The 25,917-nt window shown below is 38.9% G+C and overlaps 1 long non-coding RNA gene across 1 annotated transcript; it reads right to left on the minus strand.

The window, feature by feature from the left end:
• Window positions 1–2,173: 2,173 nt before the first annotated feature.
• On the minus strand, window positions 2,174–25,917 carry LOC125709534 (uncharacterized). The gene is made up of 4 exons (XR_007382746.1): window positions 25,593–25,917; window positions 18,915–19,031; window positions 11,786–11,838; window positions 2,174–2,583 (listed from the first exon to the last, which is right to left on the minus strand). It is a non-coding gene; the product is annotated as an uncharacterized LOC125709534 (long non-coding RNA).

Consider the following 25,917-nt stretch of genomic DNA (forward strand, 5'->3'; position numbering starts at 1 on the left):
ACTACGCAGGGTCACCAAAAAAAATCAGGAAAGTCAGCTGACATCCATTCATGCAGCCCTTAAGACACCTATGCATTGCCATTTGCCAGTGGCAGTGATTATGGGGCTGTTTAAGATGTCAGAATGAGTTCATACTGTCACGCCCAGCTCGTCCGATCCTCATGTGTGCCACGCCCCCCTGATTATCCACGTGTGCTTCCCTAATTGTACCCTGCTGTACCCTGTTGTTTTGCCATGTCTTGTCTATTTCAGTCCACGTCTTTCCCCGCTTTTTGTCCGTCATTGATATCAGTGGATGGCAATGCTGTTGTTCCATCCTGCCCATTCCGTAGCCGTCTTCTGCCTTAATAAATCCCCAGTTTTCCCCTCATTTTGCTTGCCTGCCTCGTCCTTCCCTGCACCCTTCCTGTCCGTCCGCTAACCCGCACCTCTGACACATACTGTCCCATCACCATCAGAATACAAAGTACGCATCTTCGGAGATGTACTCAATCTTAATGACTGTTGGAATTTCCATTTACTCAGCTTGTCATATCGTTTCTCATAGCAATCACGTGTATCTGGGGGACAACAAAACTAATGAGGAAACAGCAGTAACTTAATTGGTTGAGTATATAAAAATGAGCTGGCAACATAATAATTAGGGAAAAGCAATAACATGTCTGAGTAATGATGGCATGCGATACAATAAATATCTGCACAAAATAAGGTGATATCATTCTAAATTAGATAAATGAAAAATGAGGTGTGAGGACACATTGCACATAGAGAGAATCCAAGAACTACAGTCAGCTGGAGTACCAATCACCATACTTTTATTCATATTATACACTACTACAAAAAGTCTGATTCATCAACAATGCAAACATCTTTCTGATTGTTCACGGAGTTGAAAAGCTTTGGAGGTGGCAAGTGAATTTGGTTCACTAGGTATTTCCACAGTTTTGCCAGGGATTGATAATACAGTCTTTGTGTGTTTGATTTTACAGTATGTTTCCCTTGCATTCATCTATGTTCAATCAACCGATATCCAGTACAAGATCATACAGGCCTACAGCCAATCACAGGAATCCCAGACTACAAAGTAGGGAAACCCAAACCGCATGTGTTTGGACTGTGGAAGAAATCCGGAGCTTTCAATAAATGAAATACTGCGAAAATATGGAAGAAGCCAGGGTACGGATACAGAACACACCACATGGTGGAATTAAAGCCACAAGGTTACACACAGTAACTATACTCTGAGATAGAATGCTACACTACAGCCACTGATATCTTACTTTAAATCTTACCGTAACCATACCCATGAATTAGTTATCATAGCTGTATTCTTGTTAGAATGTTCTGACTTGGAGGTACCAACTTAGAATCATTTTCCAGTTGCAGTGGTCCAAACAATGGCTGAAAAAAATGAAGACAAAACACATGCAGAAGCCAGGGAAACAATTGAAGAGACTTAGTTGTTTCTACCTAAATCTAACAAAATTATACGTAACAAAAAAACAGCATATTACGTTTGACTTTCAGCAATGTGTCCTGACCTGTGCAAGATAATTGGTTAGCGCTTGATTAAAAAATGCAAGAAACAGTGTAGAGATTATCAGCCGGGGAGTACGAGGCTGGGGACCTCTGCTGCTCTGTTCGTTAGTCGGCCAGGTTTCAACAGAAGTCTTTAAAGGTTAATCATTTCAGCTGCAATTAGGACATGCCAATCAACGTGACTGACAGCAGTGTTAGACAAACAAACAAGAAAGACTGAAGGAGCAGCAGCCCTAAGATGTGTGTCATGAGTCCAGCAATGTTCCATCAGAATTACAGCAATGTTCCATCAGAAGTCCAGCAATGTTCCATCAGAATTACAGCAATGTTCCATCAGAGGTCCAGCAATGTTCCATCAGAGGTCCAGCAATATTCCATGAGAATTACAGTAATGTTCCATCAGAAGTCCAGCAATGTTCCATCAGAATTACAACAATGTTCCATCAGAGGTCCAGCAATATTCCATGAGAATTACAGTAATGTTCCATCAGAAGTCCAGCAATGTTCCATCAGAATTACAGCAATGTTCCATCAGAGGTCCAGCAATATTCCATGAGAATTACAGTAATGTTCCATCAGAAGTCCAGCAATGTTCCACCAGAATTACAGCAATGTTCCATCAGAGGTCCAGCAATGTTCCATCAGAATTACAGCAATGTTCCATCAGAAGTCCAGCAATGTTCCATCAGAAGTCCAGCAATGTTCCATCAGAATTACAGCAATGTTCTATCAGAGGTCCAGCAATGTTCCATCAGAATTACAGTAATGTTTCATCAGAAGTCCAGCAATGTTCCATCAGAAGTCCAGCAATGTTCCCTCAGAATTACAGCAATGTTCTATCAGAAGTCCAGCAATGTTCCATCAGAATTACAGCAATGTTCCATCAGAAGTCCAGCCAGGTTCCATCAGTCACACATTCCCACAAACACTGAGATGATAAATGGTCTGTCAGCGTGGGACCATGCGACTTACCACATTCACGAGAAAATCCAATGAAGTCTTCTCATTCGACATTCTCATTTAACAGCAGGCGTGACCCAATTACTGCCAACAAAGAGAGACAGACATTTAGGCATTAGCATTGTTATTTACAAGACTGGTGTTCACATAAATTCAGAAAATTGCATTAATTACATACTGACATCAAGCATAAAGTATAATTGTCCCATACTACAGGAGTAGCTGACTTTGCAGTGAATTTATATGTCTTTATGTTTGGGGAAAAGAGTCAGGGGACACCCCACCACTCCAGAACCACTCTTGAGTTTGTTTACAAGTGTGTATGGGGCATTATCATTTTGACATATGGGAGCTAGTCGTTTTATGTGGTGTCTCTATGTTATCACCCCATAATAGATACATTTATATTTATTTACTTAGCAGATACTTCTATCCAAAGCCACATACATTGAGGATCAGCCAGTCCTGGATGCATAGTGAGTATAGCTGTCAGTTCAAACTAAATCAGAGATTCTGGAGTTTATTAACCGCAAAACGAACAGCAAGTAAGGCACTTAAAATGCCTTAATTTAGTCAATTTAACTTATAAGTAGTCATGATTAATGAGCCAAGGTAAGCGTTGTAATCTCAGACTACAGTGTAGACCATAAGGCTACCCACTGCTGGAATGTACTTAATGAATGGATTAAGTTATTTTTCACAGGCGTTTCAGACTAGATTTCTGTTTTATGGTCACACTACAATGATACTTGGTGCACTGTATACAACACAAGGGTTGCCACAATGAGCAATTCAAACATTTTTTAAAAACCTTTTTAATGGAATGCATTGGGTTTGTTAAAATGTACATTTCATATTCATGCTGGTTGCATGTCATTTGAGAAGACATTTACACCTTTTTTACAAACTGTAAAAACTGAATGTGCCTGAAAATAACCACAAAAAGAATAAAAAATATTAAATATTTCATCCACCTAGAGCAAGACTGTCAAACTCCGGTCCTGGGGGGCTGGAGCCCTGGACATTTTTGGGTTTCCCCTCATTTAACACACCTGATTCAACTCCTTATGCTAATTACCACTCAGCTTTTGAGCTGAATCATTTGTGGTGGAACAGGGAAAGAACTGAGATACACAGGGCTCCGCCCCCCCCAGGACTGGAGTTTGACACCGCTGTATGGAAGTGTACTAATAAAAATAATTACTTCATTTAAAAATATTACATAAAAACTGGTTTTATTAGGATTATCTCTAAATTAAAATTTTATGTGTTTTTTTTTTTTTTTGCAATATTGAGTGGGACATACGCTTGAGAACACCTGTTTTCTAAATATTCTTTGACAAACTGTGTAAAAACGGTTATTAAAAAATGTTTACTGCAACAGAGAGGAATATATTTTATTATGTATATCATCATATCTTTATTAAAAATACGGGTTACACTAGTTGACACAAGCCAGTTACACCACCTGACCATGCTGCATCTGCAGACCAAGGGTTGTTGAAGAAACTGACACTGGAAATCAAACCCAACAAGAATATGTAAAAAGCATCGTACAACATGAATCGTGAATTCCTGTCTTCATTTGTAATTTTACTTAAGAAAAATATCTAGCCACAATGAATCAGGGTAAAACATGTCTGTCCATGTGTCCGTGCGTGTCTGTGTCTGTGTGCTTTCGTCTGTGTGTGCCTGTGTTTGTTTGTGTGTGGGTGTGTGTGTGTGTGTGTGTGTTTCTGTCTGACTGAGGCCCTGTTTATATTTGGTTTTAAATTGCATCTTGGCCAGCTGGATCACAAGAGGACAGCAATACATACAAGTGAAAATGACCATCAAGGCACATTGTGATCTGATCACTCAAACCACTCACCAAGGTAGTCTGGGACACATCTGACCACATATCTTTGTAATGTAAATGCCAATACATATCGACGCGTCCCTGAAAAGAGTGTCGTAGGAAAATATGCCATCAATGCAGGACATGGTGGCTGTTTTGGTGGCAGGGTGAAAACGCTCAAAAAAATCTGAATGTAAGCGGTCAGCTGAACATCTTGGAAATGCATCCTTGGAGACGCATGACAAATAGAGGCAAAAATGGCAAAAAGTGTCTTGGATATCCACTTGTGATTCGCTCGCTCAAGACGCATTTTCAAACCAAGTCTCAACAGAGCCTATGCATCTGCCTGTGTGTCTGTGAATGTCCGTTTGTTTGTGTGTCTGTGAATGTCCGTTTGTTTCTGTGTGTGTTTGTGTGTCTGTGAATGTCCGTTTGTTTCTGTGTGTGTTTGTGTGTCTGTGAATGTCCGTTTGTTTCTGTGTCTGTGAATGTCCGTTTGTTTGTGTGTGTATTTGTGTGTCTGTGAATGTCCGTTTGTTTGTGTGTGTATTTGTGTGTCTGTGAATGTCCGTTTGTTTGTGTGTGTGTTTGTGTGTCTGTGCCTGTAAACTAACTTTCACACCTTTTGGCAACTGGATATAGCAACAGCATGAACATTCACCTATAGGTTCCATTACATTGTATTAGTTATGAAATAGAAATTCAACAAATTGTATTTACAGATATAAATTTTAATCTTCGAGTAACATTTCTCCTATCACTGAAGCCATATGATTGAGCTATTAGTTAAGTTCTCCCCAAACGAGCTTGATGGGCTGAATGGCCTCCTCTCATTTGTAAATGTCTTATGTTCTTATTGGAATTCCAGGTCTTTTAAAACTGCTATTCATATTCAACAGTCAGGGTTTCTTCTACTTTATTCTGCTACATCATCAACTTATGTACATATATTACATTATATATTGCTTAAAATTGCAAGTGAATTGAATACAAATATGCATTAAAGATAAACATTTCTAAAACACCCAAGTCATTTTATCCTAGCCTTGCTGAGCTTTGATAATAACATTGAGGATAAATCACTTTTTCCAAAAATATAACACTGAATACTTGAAAATAGTTCCACATAGAAAGTTAGTTCTAGGTTACACCATTTGACATTTCAGGTTAAAATCAAATTTGTTAGCCCATGAAAATGGAGACATTTGGCACATGACCTTGGTGTGAAAGCTTCAAGCATAATTTTTCAAATCAATACTTAATAAATACTTTCATAATTATCATGATTTTCAGTGACTTCCTTATACCATTTGACATGTAAACTTAAGCATAATTGAACCTAAAATGTTCAATTGTCTGATATTTTGAAGTGCCGTTTTGCTGATATTTTGAGTTAGAATAACCTTGGCATACATTTAGGGTCATCAGGAATTCATCTCTATGATATTTCCTACACAATATAAATAAAATGGCTTCTTTGAATGGGGTTATATTACTCAAAATTAAAGGAAGTTGTACTGACTAATATAAGTCCCCAAATTAATAATAATATTCAGTACAATGGTTTTCCATTAATTTTATTTTCTGTTAAACAGGTATATTCTACGGTTACGCTAAACTAGTTTACTTATTTGGTACACAGTTTTTACAGTTGCACCACACTGACATCTTTGCCATCATCCCCCAAATATTTACTCAGTATAGAATAAAACCAGAAATTTTACACTAGGTCCTCAAAAAAGAATGTATCCAAGTAATTAATCATTTTGAGATTTTGAGATATTTTGAGATTTTCACTGAACCGTATTGCTACAAATAAATTATTGTCACGTCATTGACCCACTTACTAATTTACTTACGGACAAGCAGCTTTGTTTGTCACCATTATTATTTCTTTCCATTTAATACATACTTTCTAAACATTCAAAAAACATCCAGCCATCAATAGTCTATAACGACTTTTCCACTAAAGGGTCACAATGACCCTGGAACATTTTCCAGGAACCATATAACCTGAGGCTGGGGGGAACAGCGAATATGATGCTAGTCATGGAATATTACATGCTGAATAGCTGTGTAACGTGTGACACAACAAACATTGTCCAGTCTACATTAGATTGTTTTGTATTTTTGGTATATAACATTCTACTTTACCATCTCCAGCTGTGTCTATCTAGTAGCATAAAAAGCCTTCAGATTGTCAGCTCCAAGGTTGTATCCTCCAGCTATAACACATGTGTCTCTAATACTATACAGTTCTTATTTTGCTCACATTTCTGAAGAGCATACTGGCTAGATTATGATATACTTGCCTACCATGTCCACCGATTGTCCCAACTTATCATTTTCGTGTTAAATATATACAGAATTTTTCCCCTCCCAGTGATTTACTTGAAGCTGAAATAACCATCCTCATCATTTTTCATCATCCTCACCAGAAATTCCATTTCAAGAATACCAGTGTGTCTAATTAAATTGATCTGAGCCAGACAACCAGCTTTAAAAATAATCTTCCCCTTTAAGTATCTTGTCTTCCTCCATGAAAGCATTGTTTTGCATTTTGGGCGCTATGTTGCACAGGGACATGAAGGAGGGTTTAACCACCTCCTGCTAATGAACCCACATTTCTCCATTTGCTAATGATCAGATTGTTATTGTTGCCAGAAGGAGGGCCGGTGTCTCACAGATTGATTCCAAAGAGCTCTGTGAATGTATCTGAAGGTGTGTGAGTGTGAATGTGGGTGAGTGTGTGTCACAGGAGGGAAATGAAAGCATTCTTCCTTACAGTCAGAGAAGCAAGCTCGAGCCCTGCTCGTCTGTGCTTTCCCAAAGCTGGTGTGCAAATACACGAATATAAAACAGTGCGACACCACATATTAGCAAGAACAAGGTAATTATTACATGTGCATTGCTTGTAAGAACAGTACATTACAGTATTTGCAGGAACTTGAAAGAAAAAAAACACTAAATGCTAATGCTAAGTGATAACTGCTATATATATATATATATATATATATATATATGTATATATATATATATATATATATATATATATATAAAAATAATAATTGCATGAAGTTTGGTGTTACGACAAAGGGCAGAAATGCAGGCCTGATGCAGGCTGTGTGAGAGCAACCCCTGGATGGGGAACTACTGTATGTGAAGCATGCTTACTTAACAAGCAGGGCAAACAAAGGGAGCAGGGGGCCAGAGAACAGTGACTGGACTGGGGAACTCGGGCTTGGGGAGCAGTAATATACAGGGCTAACGATGGGGCAGGACACAAGGCAGATGTGAAGGATTAACAGAAAGGCAGGAACAAAAGCTAAGCCTGATAGGTACTAGGTGTGGCTAGTTTGAGGCCACGCCATGCAGGAAATATGAGGATCACACAAGTGGGTTGGGGTGGGCAGGGTGTGACAGTCAGAAAACGGAGGACAGACATCTTACATTGCAGCTTTTAATTCCTCCAACATCTCAGTGTCCTGAGTGGATTAAGGGACTAGGAAGATACCAGCTCTTGAGACAAAAGCACTATGTATTTTACAGAGTATAAATTCCTTACCATTTGGGCCTCCAAAAAGCCTTTTTGTGATTTATATCATTCTGTTGAATGTCATCCCAGACACAATTTTCATTGGAGTCAAAATCTCCACTATTCAGATCTATTAGCCTGTCCACTTAACACTTGGCCAATGTAGGTCTCTGAGCTGCTAGCTTGGTTCCGAACGATATGCCCATTCCAGCTCAGAAATCCCACTGCCATTTAATATACAGCCTTTGATTCACAGCCAGATCCAGTCTGCTCAAGTGCTGCATATAATTTGTATCCCCTCGGCCTTAAACTCCAGCTCCCTTGTCTACTTTGCTACTCATGCTACTATCTTGTTAATGTTCTCGAACGTCCTACAATCCATTTTCACTGCCTTATTTTACTTACACTTTAACGAAGGTCTACCTGCAGCGATGTGTGAAACCTGCCTCACAGCCTGTTAAATATGGAAACACCTTTTTGCAATCTTAAACATTTTAAAATCTGACCTATTTTGATTACGGCACCAGGTGTTAAAAAAATCTCACAAGGTTTTTAATCAAGGGGGGTAGAATCTTATTTGACATTATGAAGTAATTTTGATTTTTGTATTTTTTGTTTCAGACCATTTTTAAGACCATTTGCTCCATGGAATAGCAAATACCTTCAGAACAAACGACTATCTTCCTCTGTTCATGTACCCTGGTCTGTGAGGAGGAAGAATACCATCCCATTAACGGAATGATTAAATAAATCGTTGGCCAGCACAGTGATGAGGTACAGTATAGGACTGGCTGTATAACGCCCATCCATGTAGGAGAAGATGCAGACTATCAGTACAGACATTGCCTTTATAGGCTAATGTCAGAGAAAAAATTATCTTTATCAGTCTGGTTGTTGTTCAAGTCATCCATTCCAAATTCACCAAGGATGGATATGAGCTGAAAGACTGGGCCAACAGCTTCATTAAATCATTAACGTTTGCTCATTTTTTGTACAATTGGGCCTTTATTTACTGTTTTTCGTTTATCTAATTTCGATGAATCGATGAAATACACTTGATGTCATCAAAATTTTTCGTCGGCATAACGTCTGGCAGACTTCAGAGTAGACCTTTACTCTATGTCCAAGATAGAATTTATACAGATTTCTTTTCAGATCAAGATGAACTGTACAACCTATACCTCCACAGAAAAAGTTTAAAGGATTCCATAACAATCCCTTTTCTTCGTTGGCTTCATGTCCTGACAACGTCGGGTATTGACTAACTCATGGTCAGTCCCGGACATTGTCCAGACGTGCAGCCAACGTCCAGATTGTACAGTATACCACAACCATGACAGCTTCCCAGCTAACATTTAACGTTGGCCCAACGTTGGTAGAACGTCGGACATAACGTCAGCCCCAACGTCATTAGCAGACGTTGGCCGGACGTGCATCTGCACATCGGGTTTACGTCAACTCAACGTCTGCAGCGAACGTCAAATGCACGTTGTCCCAACATGCAGTAAACTAAGTAGTGATAAGCAAATGTGTGCAATTCCCTGTGGCCAACGTAAAACCAACGTCCCACGGACATTATGGGGACCATGTGCCAACCTACTTTCAATGTCTGGGTTACATCAACTCAACGTCTGCAGCTAACGTAAAATGCACGTTGTGCCAACTCTCAATTGCCAATTAAAGAATTCATCATAGGTCAACATGCAAACTCTCAAAGGATTATTTAGACACTTAATTATATTGCTATTATCAAGGTGTGTCTAATAAATAAACTTGATCCTGTTGAAAGTTTTCGTCAGCTTACCGAGAGACGTTTTATCTAAATAATTCCTCATGATAGAGACATTTTAATTTTGCTTAATTGTACCAGTACTCAGCAGTCTTTCAGTAATATGCATATAGAATAAAGGTCAGGAATAGGGGTCAGCCTCAAAATAACTGTATTTTGCAGTTTCCACGTCAGCTACCAAACACTCTACACGTTTCAGACTCATGAGATTTGCCATAATCGTGCAAAGCTTTCTTCATGGTAAGTCTTAGTTGAAAGTGAACCTTTTGTTGATAACTTTTAAAATTGTACGATGTGTTTTTATGCTTCCAGCAGAAAGACAAAGTTAATAGATAATATGGCTGAATAAGTGATACATTTTCTTGAGTCCAATTTGCCTGTGTGGAGGCCTCTTCCATGATTGGTCCTGTTTCCTCATATAAAACATCTTCTCTCAAACTTCAGGGTTAATGTCCCCCATAATATTATCTCACTTTGTGTTCAAATTATATTTGGTATCTAGAAATACATTTTTATCATATTATTCACTACAAGTGCATCTTGAGACTGAATCTATTGTCACATTGCCAATCTTCTCAAGACACATTACAAACGATAGGCCATTGAATATCAATAATGGATTATACTGAATAAAATGCACAGATGCTCTGTCCACAAGAAAGATGAATGCGGTAATACTGCTGCTGTTTTATTTATGTGTAAATTAGGAATAGGGGAATTGACTGTATAGACAAGCTGACAACGGTTTCTGGCTGCACAGGAAGAAATTGCCACTGAAACCAAGGCAACCGTCCACGGCATCAGAAGCTGAGTACAGTTCCAGAAGCATTCTAAAAAGAAAGACTGAGACTGTACTGAACAAACCATTGAAGGTAACACTCAATAACATGCGAAAACTGGGACTAAACGTCAACAAGCGACAAATCGAAACGCACTCCAAAACCCAACAAAACAGACAGAACAAGAACTTATTTGCACCCAACGGTATTTGATCAAGACTGAGCACAGAGCGATAAACTCTCTTTAATGGAGTTTTAGAATATTTTAGTATCATCTAGGTACACAAAGACAAACTATGTGAGTGTGGGAAAGCGGTGGGGCATTTACTAATCCGAAATGCATCATGGGAGATTCATAATGACCAGCGGTCATCTATACTGTAGAAATATTACACCTCGAGCTTGTTGAAGATGGCCGTTCAAAAGCGTAAATCTTATTGGCAAGTGCTGGTTTATTCTGTTCAGTCAGTGTCCTGCAAATTCCACCCGTTTCCCTTTGTACGCACCATAGTGGCCACATGTTTCTAACCAGCCAATCAGATGCCTTCACAACAGCAAAGGATACCTGTTCTTACCTGTTTTCAAGATAAGATTCAATAATCACAGGCAGCTCTATCTTTTTGTGGAGCATATAAATGAGAGGTAATTGCATCACATCACTCGAACATTCAAAGCAGTCAAATTGTTTCCTACTTATTCTAATGAAAATATGGATATTGGACCTGGAACTGGGCTGTTGCGTACAGCATGTATTCACATTGGATAAAAGTGTCTGATAAAAAAAATGTAAATGTAATTACAGCCTCTGGCTGACTGCTGAGCATGTCCACAACCAACCGATAATATGCATTAAGTAAGCATGTTTCACATAGTAATCCATCATTTCTTAGAATCTCCCAACAGTGTATAGATTTTGAACAAATGTGCATCTTGTTTGTCACTATGCATATCTTGATATATTCACGATCAACTTTCCATAAAAGCAATATTCTAGTCATGGCAGCCCTAGAACTAGTGCCCCTTCAGTCTCTTTAAACAGTGGGAGTATATGGTTATTTTTTCCCCTGATACTCTCGAGATTCTTAATAAAAAATTTGAAGCTATGAAAGGCCTTCATCAATTCTGTAAACTGTGGGTATATTTATAAACTGTGGAACGGTAATTCTGTTTCAAAGAAAGCACAACTAAACATATTGAAAGGTTCTTAATGATATACATTAGAATGATTTACATTAGAATGATATACATTAGAATGATATACATTACAATGATATACATTACAATGATATACATTACAGCATGTGGCAATTTATGCCCCCCAAAAGTTAATTGTCGTAAACACATACATTCATCAGATGAGTTGACTTCCGTGCCTCTGTGTGTTACTTCAGCTGCAGATCTTAAGGGAAGAAATGGGAAAGAATAATTTGACACAAACTCTGTAAGTAATACTATGAGCCATTTTTGTGAAAGACTGTGAGGTCATAAGTTCAGCTATAGTGAATTTATATCGTATAAACAACTTAAGCTTGAACATTAATCCTACAGGACGATGTATAATGCTAGTAATCGGGGGGTTTGAATCCACACTTTACCCAGTGGAAACATGGGCCCACCCTCCCAAAATTTAAATCTTGGCAAGAGACAGTGATAGCGTTTATACACATCCATCTGATCAACACTTATTCAATACACATTAGGTTGTGAAAAATAGGGAGATTTTAGTAAAAGGAAAAAAAAGTGGGCTTTGAGAGAGATTTTAGTACAGTAACCTGATCTATCTTGGAAAAACTTTATAAGATGAAATAACATAATACTCTATGTGGGACGATCAATTTTCATGATCATAAAAGTGTGACTGTGGAAGACTGGGAGTTTATGGGGAGAAATGGTAAAACAGGAGTACGTTGGGAAGGGTAGTGGAGGTACAGGAGAAATGCGGGGAGAGGTGTTGGCAGGTACGGCGTGCGAAAATTGGGATTGAGCCAGCAGCTGCAGCTGATTATAAAGTGGTATAGAGTTTGCAGATACGATAAATATATTGTTTAACATGGTTTTCATATTCTGGTTATAAGTCATACTTTTAGTCATTGGTGGTGTTACACTTAGGGTTAATGGGACCCCCATCTGTTGTATGCACTGTTAATATGAATCCAAAGTCACTCTTGTGGAAAGAATCGTCTGTGCATAGTCACACCATATGGCTGCTTTTGGAACATATATCACGCATTACGTAGCAGATATAACTGGATATTATGTAACTGTTTCACTGACAGACTGATAACATAGAGTTAGAGCATAATGACGCAATTTCACATTTTTATCACGGTCATAGTTTGTTCTTGGTTTCTCGCTTGCTAGCTTTATGGTTTTTTAAGTTCATCCATCCATCCATCCATCATCTCCCGCTTAATCCGGAGTCGGGTCGCGGGTTTTTAAGTTCAATGGACAAATATATTAGGAACTGTGTGCTGCTATTTGTGTCAGTATGACACCGTTTGTTTTGTTACAATTTAATTAATGTTAAATGGTATTTAAGAACCATAAATAACGTAAAAAAAAACAACAATCTAATCTCATCATCTAATTTTCACCATGCTTCACCTTACGTGGTACGTCACAGTACCGGCATGGAAAGCAGGGCAGACCAAGAAATCTTATCTTGCAACTCTAGCTTGTTCTACAGTAGGAATTCTAGGCTTGCATTGCTGTGGTGCGGCCATGTCAAGAGGTGAAGACTGGCATTGTGGTTTGCTAATGAGCAAAGTGAGTCGTACAATAAACTCGACTGTTTATGACCATCCAATACTCTCACTGTCAGAAAAGCACTGTGTTTGTGGACTTGTATCTCACCTCGGTGAAAGGGAAATAAACTGAAATGGAGGCACTGTTCTCCACAAATGAAAAAATATTGTAAATAAAATGGCCTTTCCGAGACGGATGTATTAATATTATGTCCCTGGTTTTACAATTTAAAGAAGTCTGATTTAAAGAATTTAAATTGTGTCATACCTTGACGAATGTATCACCTGAGTGTTGGGTTATTATCCTATTCTATCCAATCCTATTCTGATAACATTTGTTAGGAGTAACGGCCTGAAGTAAGAAAGAAACACATTGTAATAATAATAAACACAGCAGAGACTGGGCTGTGCAAAAATCGAAGACCCAACATGCACCATAATTTTATGTCATCATATAACTGTAATTTTATTTGCGTACATGAATGTTTTTAGCTGTCAGAGTGGTTAAGAAATAACTGTCCTTTTGTAACTCACTGGTATATCCTTTGTTTATAACCCAATAATGGCCACGTAAATTAATATACAGTGCCCATAGTAATAAGCAAAACAAGGAGTTCTCAGCCATCTGCTTAATTATTTTCTCAGGTTGCTTTTTCATCGAATTCATTAATCCAACACTTGGTTTTCAATATCCAATTAGGACTGCTGTTGTCCATGGCTTATCCCATGATGCACAAGGAATAACCATGACAATGACAAGCACGGTTTATTCATTTAATTCATTCCATCCATCTACAAATATAATTCTCAGATGTCTACGTCCCCCTTTTCTGGTATGAAAATATGTTTTCTGGTTTAACGAGAGATTTGGTATGTATCTGAATTTGATAAGTGCTATTTCATTTTTCCAGTATTGCACATAAAAGGAGCACATTCTTTGATGCACCATATTACACCATATTCCCTCTTGCTTGTTATCCTCTGGCCAATTGCAGTTAGTTTTGCAGCAAACAACTGAACCAGCAACAAGATGGGCTTCTGATAGGATGCCATTAGAATGTTGTGCACTAAGAATAACCAATTGAATTGACAGTGATGGAATTAGGAAGACAAAATAAATGTATTTTTGTCCATCTCACTGTCCCAAGTTCTTTGCGATGCTGATGTGGAGTTGTTTTCAAAAGGAAAGCACTCTTACCATCAGCATGACACTCCCAATAACAACACCACAGACCATAATATGGCTATGAATGGCATAAAATGCAGTGTTCCTTGGAAAGGCTGCTTAATAATGAAAAAGACATACCTGATTTCGTGTTTATTATTATCATCAAAGGGCAAGAAGCTCCGCCTTATTAAAAATGAATTATGTGCCGATAATTCTATATTACGCAGTTTAATATTTAATGGCAGTGATAGGTCTGATTTTCATCTCTTTTCTTGTTTCTTGCTTTCTGCAAGTTAGAGACATACTGGTTGTTGTTGTCACGGAGTGAGATGTGACTCTTACGCAAGCACACAGTGCATAGGCAGCCATTTGCCAGTGTTCTGTCCAGTTGAGCTACTTGAGTTAGGCTACTGTAGTGCTATTCGATAGCCTTACGCCCTGAACCCTGACCCCCAAAAAAACCCTAAAACTCTTCCCCTAAGCCAAACCCCTAAAACCTAACCCTAACCCCCAAACGGTGGAACTGCACATGCGCAAAAAGACTCGATAGTATGTCTCGATAGGTAACTCAACTCGTCAGAACACCGGTGTTCTGTCCAGTTGAGCTATACTTTGTTGAGTTAGGCTACTGTAGAGCTAATCAATAGCCCTAACCATAACCCTTACTCTAACCCTAACCCTGACCCCCAAAACAACCCTAAAACCCTTTCCCTAATCCTAACCACTAAAACCTAACCCTAACCCCCAAACAGTGGAACTGAATATGCGCAAAAAGGCTCGATAGTATGTCTCGATAGGTACTGTAGCTCAACTCGTCAGAACACCGGGGTTCAGTTTTTGAGGTAGTGCAGAAGTCCAGTTTCAACAATAGAAAATGGGAAAATCAGCATCTCACCAAGTGCCTTACAGTTTATGAGATGTAGTACATGAAAGATCATACAAAAGAATGAAGGAATCAAACATGCATTTCAGAAGCATGACTTTTCTCTAATGTTCTCTAATGTTTCACAGTGATTAAATCTCACACTTAGTACTTCAGGTATTGAGGGGATCTTCTCTTTCAGTTCAGGAGTGGTAGCTATAGGAAAGAGTATGATATGTTGTATATATCAAAGCTGATGCATGATGACTTCCTTGTTTAATGACTAAACCTGCCAGTCACGAATCAGACCAACTTGTAGCCCATCAGTGAGTATTCTCAAAAGAGACCGTCTGGAGAATAAACCCATGATTAGGTTCTACTAGTTATTTTGAACTATGATTCAAAGCCAAAGTATGGGCAACCATTTTTCGTTGTTTTCAGACATGCTTGTTCTAAAATGACCAAATATGTGACAGTTTGATGAGTGCAGATTCCCAGCACCTTGTCCTTGTTGAAAATGTTCTCGCATAAATCAGATATTAAATGTGAATTAGCACTCTTATATTCTTTTGTATTTCTTCTATCTTAATGGAAGATCTCATAAAATAATACATTCAAGAATATTTAATGTGGAAATTAGCAAAGAGCACCCCATTACTGGTCATTGTGAAATGTTCTACTACTTACAGTGAACAACAATGATTGTATCAAAGAGCGGATGTAACTTGTTACTGTAGTATTATTAGTATGTTTTTTCTGACATAATTAGCATTAATGTTTTAAATTGTTTTATGTGGTTTGAGCTTGGGTGTGGTTTTCAGCAGAAGCTATGGGAGGAACAAATTAAGGCTTGGTTCCTACATTCAGAAGGGTGCAGGAGCAAGTGAATCCATACTGATGGAGGTGCCCATCTTACAAAGCAGGCCTGCCAGAAGTCTGTGAAGCAGAATATGTCTCTGCCAGCAGGCTTAATGACACTCTGAAAAAAAAATCAATAAATGCTTTAACTGAAAATGGCATGATAAATCAACTGTAAAATGAGTCAAGTTTTTTTTTAGGTTTTGTTAAATAGCAAATAAATAAATTACTTTTATATGCTCTTTTTCTTCACAATAGTGAAATACAGAACCATGGGGTGCTCTACACTTGCTGTACACTTGGACCTGACCATGATTTTTTACAAGTACAGAATTTTGCTGTGTTCTAGGGCTGCACGATTTGGGGGAAATGTCTAATCGCGATTTTTCTGACAGACATGGCGATTACGATTTGATTTGCGACTTAATTTTTTTTAATGTCAAGCTTCAATTCAATATTCAGTGTGTAGTAATTTTAAAACATATGACGCGGCATGAGATACCATCAATATTAACTGGTCTATATTTTAATGCAAGAATTAGAATTTAAAGATGTGGTGTGTCAAGTTAAATAAAGTAATAATGAAAACAACTGCAGCAAAAAGAAAAATAACGATCTTGCAGGTGACGCTGATTACCCCCTAATAACACTAGAACCGCCTTTTCCCACGCCAACGAACAAGCAAGAACTACTTCGGTGTATGCAGTCCTTTTGTTTGCGCTAATGTGTTATTAGTATAACAGCAGCTAGCAACACTCAAAAACACGTAATTAATGTTCATAACAGAGTGGCTGGTCTGTCCTGAAACCGTCAAGCTGGGTATTACTGATCTGCCTCCCTCACATGGAATACTATTGCATTAGTAATAATTGACCATTTTTCTTTAATTGTTCCATAACATTCCTCTCCCAGTTCTCCCCACACCAATGAGCTGGCAGAATGCCTATTTTTTTATTTTTTTTTCTTCCTTCACAGCACCTGAGGACATTATGTGATACTGGGTGCACAATGTATCTGTATTGTGTGACACCTAAGTCTGAGTGGATCCTTCCGAAAGGCAAATGCAACATTTAACGTTTTTTCTTCTTCCATGCTGCACTATTACCAGAGCCCAAGTATTACTTTCAAAACATTTATTTACATGCCACTTTGACACACACTGCATAAGTATATTAAACATTTATATTTAAATATTTTAAATATGTGTGTGTGTGTGTGTGTATATATATATATATATATATATATATATATATATATATATATATATATATATATATATATATATATGTTTAGTCTTTTTGTAGGAAAAACACATTTGCAACATTCTAACTTAAATAATAAAACCCTCATTTGTCAGCTTATGGCCAGAACTGTGTGTCCATGTTGCTATGTGTGTGAGTGATTGAATGGGGACCTCAGGAAAGACATTCAGCTTGTTATCATTAAATGTTAATGCATTCATACATCCTGCTCAGCTTCAGCAGGATCTGTGTTCGAAGTTCTGAATGAACTGCTGCGCGGATTTCAAAACAGCATTTTGTTAGCTAAGAAGTAAGTTCTTACATCTAAATTGCTTTTGGTGATATTGTAATTACCCCCCCATTTCAGGTGCTTGGAACAAGAGAGCCAGAAGGCTGATTGCAGGCTGAACAAAAGTCCCAATTCACAAACCAGTCCACTGACGACATATGACAACAGGAATTGAATTACCACCATTGACATATTGCCCAGTGTCCAAACTAAGGTGAGCACAATTACAGACAAAGACTGAAAATAAATTTTATTGCAAAAAGAAACAAAACCCAAAAACAAAAATCTCACGAGCAAATTCAAACAACATGTGTCAACTTATATAGCTATGCACACCAGACACAGATGATTCTCTTCATTTAAAAGTCCTTGCTTGTAACAAAATAAATTTCTAGGGATTCTGTAAAGACTCCCTTGGACATATGTCTCATTGGCGCCACCTGCTGCTAATGAATGGTATGACTGATTTGAACATAAATAGAAATCTATACGTACACTTAACGCTGTAGTCAGCTTGCTGTCATTTCACACACGGGAGGAAACTGCATTTTTTGCACAGCATCAGACAGAACAAAGTGCAGATGTAAAACCATGTACTATAAATACTGGTGCAACAATGGATTTGCGTAATTGCACAAGTAAATAGAGCGTGCAAAACAGTTAGGCATGTATTGAATTATAACAGTAAAACAATGCAAATATATCTTTTTTGACTCCCAATAAATGAATGAAACAAAAACAATTAAAATTCAGTCGATTCAATGAGAGAGTGAGTATAGTCTTAAATGGGCTTAGGCCATATTAATACTGATAAATATTAATCCTTGCCATTTTTAAAGAAGCGAATAAGCGATGGAGCAGATAACAGATGTTAACAATGTTGGAAATGTGGTCTGGTTTCTAGAATCTCATCATTGGATTTATTGGTTTTGTATTACGTGGGCAATTGGCAGCACACATTTCTAAATGAATCATTTCTAACCTCAAAATGTACCTTTTATATATTCCATGAGATGAGTCTAACAGATTCAGACAACTTGTGGCTGAGTTTTGTCATGATTTATAAGTTCAATATCAATCCATCATCTATTGACTTATCCAGAACAGGGTCACTGGTGTATATAAATAATGTGAAATGAAAATGTAGTTAATATTTTCATATGTGCAGTATTCATTTCAAATATGGGAATGTATTCAACTTGTACAGCAAGTGAGTACAGGAGTTACAGAGGTAGCATTTTAGTTTCACTAAAGACAAATATGTCCATTACACAGCTGGATGCAGCGATAACATAAGGATGTAGGTAACTTACTGCAATCTGCAAACCCTATTGAGCCGCATGCCTCAGAAGTGACAGAGGGAAGAGTTTGACCTCTCTGCTTCACTGCAGCGTCAGGGGTCAGCGGAGCACCTTAATGTGTCGATGAACCTGAAGGACAAGAGCCACAGATAAATTACACACTAGAACTTACTGCCCAGTAACGTTTTATCCCAGTGGTGAATTAGATTGCAGCGTGAATGTTGTTGTGCTGAGGCTGAATTGCGCGAGTTATTGGGCCATAGATTAACCCATTCACATTGCAGACCACTGCGAATTTATTCATTTTGAAAAATTGCGTGTGTATGTGTGTCTCAGTCAGTGTGATACTGTTGACCATGCCACTGATGGACTGGCCTAGAATCCAGCACCTCATAATAGAGGCCAGAGGGATTACCGATGTTCATGCATGACAACAGATGAACCTCATGGAGATTAAAACAACCATAAGAAGGAACAGCATGACACACATACCAAGAAGTAGAGAGAAAAGGGAATTAAGGGATTAAGGAATCAGGTAATCATTTGTTTTCTTTTGTGACAAGCAAGATGACGTGAAGCCCACATCAGCAGCAGTCTTTACCACCACACAGACCATATATTTGCATGGGGGCCCTGAGGGGTTGAGGCCTGTCATCCACACAAAGTAACTACAGTAGGAGGAGCCCCAAACTGATTTTTTTGTGTGTGGCCCCTGAAACAACAAACCTACCCCTACATGTCCCCAAGACGCAATATGGCTCTGGCCCCAGTGCCTGGGCTTGGTATATTTTCCACTGTTTAGCTATTTCATTATTCCCTTTGTCATCTACTAATTTTCTGCACCCACATGTCCCATTCAGGATGGAATAACCCAGGACTGGGCATCGTCTCATTGTCTTCTCATAATAATATAATTCTATTGTATCAAATATAAATGGGAAATGTTTTAAGAATAAATGATTTTCAGTATTTCTGCTTTAAAAAACACAGGAATCATATTTATATTACAGTTGTAAGATGCCTTGAATCGTTTTAAAGTGTTTCACTGACACTTGAAAATGCATGTCAAGCAGGTTTGACTCTGGGATCCTCCTGAGGGCCTGGAGGGGGAGGGTTTGGGTGCAGCTCTGGTTTTGCCACAAACGTTTCACAGTCCAATTTATTTTTGGCAACTGCAAGACTACAGAGAGGTTCAAGCAGCCCAGTATCAAGAAATGTGCTCGATTTTGGCAAGAAACATGGAAGGGCTTAAGTAAAAATTTTTGGCTGAAAACCTCCTTTCCATCTGTGATTAAGCCCAGTCTAAAATATTCAGAACTTCTGTCATGATACGGTATTCAGGACCTGACAGTCCTTAGTGCCTCTGATAAAATTACAAAGTCAGATAAGTGGTCATTAACTGTCCATTGATAGTTGGGCATTTGGTGCACACTAATTAATAGGTAAGGAGCTAATAAATACCCACATAGATGACAGACTGAGACTGTAAATTGGCATTTCCTGGTTTTAACACGCCCTGTCCTCCATGTCGGCCTGACCTTACCTTCTCCTACCTCACATGGTCCTGATGGGACACACCTAATGTTGGTTGCCCCCCGCGAGTCTCTGTATTTCAGTACCTGTTTGTCTTGTCCTCTCTAGTCATTAACGTTGCTTCTGCTGTCCGCCATGTTCATCTCCAAGTCCATCCCCATTCTCCTCTCGTTTTGATCCCTCGTTACCTGGTTTATCTCCAGTGTTTAAGTTCAATAAACCCCCCTTTTGTTTCGCCAAACACCTGCCTCTCGAATCACTCATCCTGCCTGGCGTGGCAGGTTTCAAATAGCTAGGAAGATGAATCAGCATCAATATTATCCAACCTTAAAAATTATGTTGCTTTATCTGACAGATAAGTGCTGAAGCTTCTTTTGCCAGGTCAACTCAGGCATTGTAAGCCTCTCAATCAGAACTGTAGAAAATGATAAAAAAATTATTTATTCTCCACCTCACTCTTGGTGACTTCATAGCCACCTGTCCAGCTCATTTTTAACAGCAATCTGTGAGAAGGGCAGCTAACGACATTCAGGTTTGCATGTTGCACCTATTCATTACGCCATTGTCTGCAGTACAATGCAGCCGAGTCTCATTCTTTAACTTTGTATTTCTTAGAACAATAAAAGCTTTCTCAGTCATTCATTCAGGTTGATTTTAGAAATATGCATTCTAAGGAATAGAATAATAATTGAATTAGAATAACTTTGATAAATTATTGCTCCCAGGGGAAAATTCTTGGATGTTTGATACAACTTTGACAAGGTATTGATCCTTTTCTGAAAGGTATCCAAATAAAGTTACTAAAAGCCCTACAACTAAACATCTCTCCTTATGCTCATTGATTAAAGTGTCCTAATCCCCACGTGGAGGACGCTCGTTTGATAACAAAAAATTGATGACACTTCCGAGACTTTCTATAGCTTAGTGATTCTTTTGAACCTATTGAAAACCACAAAGAGAGATTATAGTATCTCCCAACCCCCCCTGCTTGTTTGTGAAATTTGGGCTGCAGGTGAGCTTGACTTCAAGAATGTTTTTTAAGCGCTCAGTCACATTCAGATGACTCTTTCCAGTCCTGGTCGATACAAGCATCATTCATAGAGAGAGCAGCACCAAGCATCCTACAAGGAAAACAGATGTATGCATTGTGCTGGCGGAAATAATTAAGCCAGAATGATAACATACAGCAAAAAAACACTCCCTGTTTGCAAGAAGTGTTGTGGGCTATTCTTTCAAAATTGCATGGGCAAAATTGTGCCCTTGAGAGGTAAAGTGGGCTATCCCACATGTCAGTCAAAAATGAGTTTAGTGTCCAATATTAATTATTGAGGGTCTATCTATCTATCTTTTAAATATACCGAGATCTGTGCTACGTATGATATATATCAATTGTAGGGTATAGCCACACTGATTTTTTGAAAAAATGTCAACTTTGGAGCTCATTTTCTCAAAACTTTGTTTTTGTGCGATAGCTCACTTTACCTCTCAAGGGCACAATTCTACTTTGTACATTTGCCCTTGGCACAAATGAGCTTGACCGGTGCTCTTTTTGCTGTTTGGAAGCAAGAATCATGTTCATTAATTTGATATATAGCTATCAAATATCCTGTGATACCCAAATGCAAAAATTACTAGCAAAAAAAAAATTCTTAAAAATGCAGTTGCGGGATTACAACACAGCTAGACAAATTACTCAGCTCCTGGAGAAATAACAGTTAGTCTACTAACATTAAACACTCTAAACTCTATCAAATCTGTTCTAAGAAATGGGAGTAAAACCGTTGAAAACAAATCAGGGAAATTTCAGAGGAAGAATCCTCTTATTTTTATAATGAAATCACAGTGTTTTCATATTAAGTTTACAGTGGAGATCAAAAGTTTGAGCATCCCTGATAATTTTCATGCTTTTCCTTTATGAATCACTGGTTGTTTGGATCAGCAATTTCAGTTAAATATATCATGTAGCAGACAAGCACAGTGATATTTTAGAAGTGAAATGAAGTTTATAGGATTTACAGAAAGTGTGCAATAATTATTTAAACCAAATTGCTGATCCAAACAACAAGTGATTCATAAAGGAAAAGCATGAAAATGACCAGGGGTGCCCAAACTTTCGATCTCCACTGTAAATTCTAAACGTACAGCATATTTATTTGCATTACATTAGTATTTGCATTGGTATAGAAACGGTTACGCCTTTCTGCAGTTATGAGCAATTATGAATTCACACATGACCAAGGTTTTCACAGCGACATGGAAATGGGCACCGGGAAGCATGTAAAGCGCCTTCAGCAGCTACACAGAATCGTCCTGCCAGTATTATGTTGTCCATTTGTGTTAGGGAGACTTTCTTCTCGATTAATACAAAATAAGTGCATGTACATGCTTGGCTTCCTGGGGGCGCTGTAGATATGCGTGTCACCTGTCACAGTCACCCGTGGTGCTGGGAACCAAAACCAAGGAGCAAAAAATAGTCCCTGGAACACTCACAAGCTGGAGAGCTGGATTTTTTATGTTTTTTACAAGACATGTATCACACTATTCTTCAATATGAAGCAGCCATCCATTCATCCATCCATCCATCCATCATCTCTATAAGTCTCGGTTCATCCAAGTCTATAAGTCTCGGTTGCAGAAACACTAATTCAGCCTTTTATCTGTCACCAGGGGGTCGCCATAGGAGTTGATGTTTCTTTGGCCATTATCTCAGGCTTGGCCTTATATAGAGTTAAGGACCGGAGAGGGTCAGATAAACAAGATGGGTAACATAGGGGGGTCTTCAGTAAGTAGATCACGTGCTGGCCTGTGCTGCACTGCCAGGCAGAAACACTTACAGTACCGGCACAATGTGCTTTGTCGTGCTGAAGAAAAGTGAACCGTGAGGCAGCCTAGCAGAAGTAGCGCGGAGTTTCTGTTGATCAAATTTCAGCCCCATGTCACCAAACAGGAAAATCCAGCCCCAAAGGAAACAGCTGCAGAAAATATTTGTGTCAGAAGATATGCACTATTCCATGCAGTTCAGAGCAGCACTGGAAACCAGTGAAAGAAAATAGTGAAATATATTACTATATAATCAGGCCTTTTTTGTTTTTCTGTTTTAATCATTTATGTAGTGATATATATATATATATATATATATATATATATATAGCAAGAAATCCACATTACACAGTAGCTGAATGTATCATAAACTCTTGAATCACTACCTATATGCATACATGTGCATTGTATAGGATAGTACAATACAGTATACAGTAGTATAGTATAGTATAGTATAGTGTAGTACAGTAAAATGTGTGTACAATCCAGAATGCAGGTGGAAAAGTATTTCACGAAACGGTTTTTTATATGAAACATTATATGAAACATATAGTCAGTGAGTGTCTATAGGGGGGTAGATATAGTGCAGTGAATGTCTATAGGGGGTAGATATAGTGCAGTGAGTGTCTATAGGGGGGTAGATATAGTGCAGTGAGTGTCTATGGGGGGGTAGATATAGTGCAGTGAGTGTCTATAAGGAGTAGATATAGTGCGGTCAGTGTCTATAGGGGGTAGATATAGTGCAGTCAGTGTCTATAGGGGGGTAGATATAGTGCAGTCAGTGTCTATAGGGGGGTAGATATAGTGCAGTGAGTGTCTATAGGGAGTAGATATAGTGCAGTCAGTGTCTATAGGGGTAGATATAGTGCAGTCAGTGTCTATAGGGGGGTAGATATAGTGCAGTCAGTGTCTATAGGGGGGTAGATATAGTGCAGTCAGTGTCTATAGGGGGGTAGATTGCATTTATATGGTCCAGCAAAAGTCCAAAGGAGCAATATTTCCTAAATCAGTCTGAATTTAAAATGTTAGTAAATTTGACTCTTAATAAAACAAACAAGGTATACTTCACCTTCAGCTACTACACTTTTTTGGGAAATTGCAGTTTTTAAGATGCACAAGGAGGACACAGTGTACAACCAAGATAACATCAGCAGTTGAAGAGATTCATGCTATGAGATGCAGTGGAATAGAACTGTGTCAATCCAGTCTCTGTGTAACTGCACGAAACTGCACACAGCAGGGACGGATTATGGGTTGTGTGGGCCCCTGGGCAAAACGTTCGCGAGGGCCCCTCCCCCACCACCACCAGCACCACCACCACAAGCACCACAATTCAAGGGCCCTTGGCAGCCAAACGCCCTCCCTATAGGGTCAGGGGCCCTTGTAGGCAGAGGATCAAAGAATGTAGGCCCTCTAAAATAGACAAACGAAAATACATTGTTGATAAGCGTTGCAAATTGTTTTGGGCTAGGGGCCCCACGGGCCCCCTGCACCCCAAGGGCCCCTGGGCAGCAGCCCCGCTGGCCCGGTCCGTAAACTGTCCCTGGCACACAGTAAGACAGCTGAGCACTGGCGGAATAATACTTTATGTGTTACTTTGAGGGACCAGTCCTGCCTTACCTATCTTTAGAATGCAGAACATAGTTAAACATGAATTCCACTGATATATGATCATGCAGTACTAACTCATGTTATTGTGATCTAAAACAAATAATACAGGTTATGTTTATGCACATTTTGCAAGTAGTAGCAAGTAATACATATATTTTTTATTTCCAGGTGGCAGTCAAGCCACCTCCAGAGTCCTGGGTTTCATTCTCTTGAGGCATTATGTATGGAGAATTATGTGTTCCCCTATCTTCCAATATATACAGTTACAGTTATGTGAATTGCTTTCTCCAAATTTCCTAATGTGTGTGTGCGCTCTGAGATGGAGTGGAATTCCTCCATTGGAGTGCTTTATGTTTGCTGGAATAGGTTCTAGGCTCACTGAATAGACAGTTACGGACAATTCATGCATTAATTACATACATTTCACCTGTTAAAATAATCCATTGTTTAGTGGGAAACTGATGATTAAACCATAAAGTAAATATTTTCTTTTCATTCAGGTATAGAAGAAATTTACTTTAGGTAAATTTGCTGAGAAAAATGCACACTTTAGTAACTGTGCTCACCAATAATTAGCAGAGTGAAATGATTTTCATTCTCTCTGTCACGCCCACACAGGCGGGAACCACCGGGTGTGCGAGGTTAAGGGTAATGAGCGGTAGTACAAATACAGCCGAATTACCCCAGCACCGCGCGAAGTATTGAGCAGATGTATTCGAGCCTTACCGAGCGGTTTTTTTGTCTGTCGTCTCCCTCTTCTTCCCCGCCTGATCCGTTTACCTTGTGTTTGCTCCTTGCCTGTCTCTCTTTCCTTCTCCAGACCCGATCCTGACCTGTCTTCCCGGCCGAACCCGGCACGTCTCCTTCCCGCTCCCTCGTGTGGTCTCGTCTCGTGCCTTTCTGTAGGACTGACAACCCGGATCCCGACCTCTCTGCCCGTCCAACGACCTCGACTTTTGCCAATCCCTCGCTGTGCTTTTGCCTGGCTAGCGCCAATAAACCTACCGTTGGTTTGCACCTCTGGATCCGTGTTTTCCTGTCCGGGGTCGCT

Source organism: Brienomyrus brachyistius, chromosome 16 (assembly GCF_023856365.1).
Source record: "Brienomyrus brachyistius isolate T26 chromosome 16, BBRACH_0.4, whole genome shotgun sequence".
Classification (NCBI taxonomy): Eukaryota; Metazoa; Chordata; class Actinopteri; order Osteoglossiformes; family Mormyridae; genus Brienomyrus; species Brienomyrus brachyistius.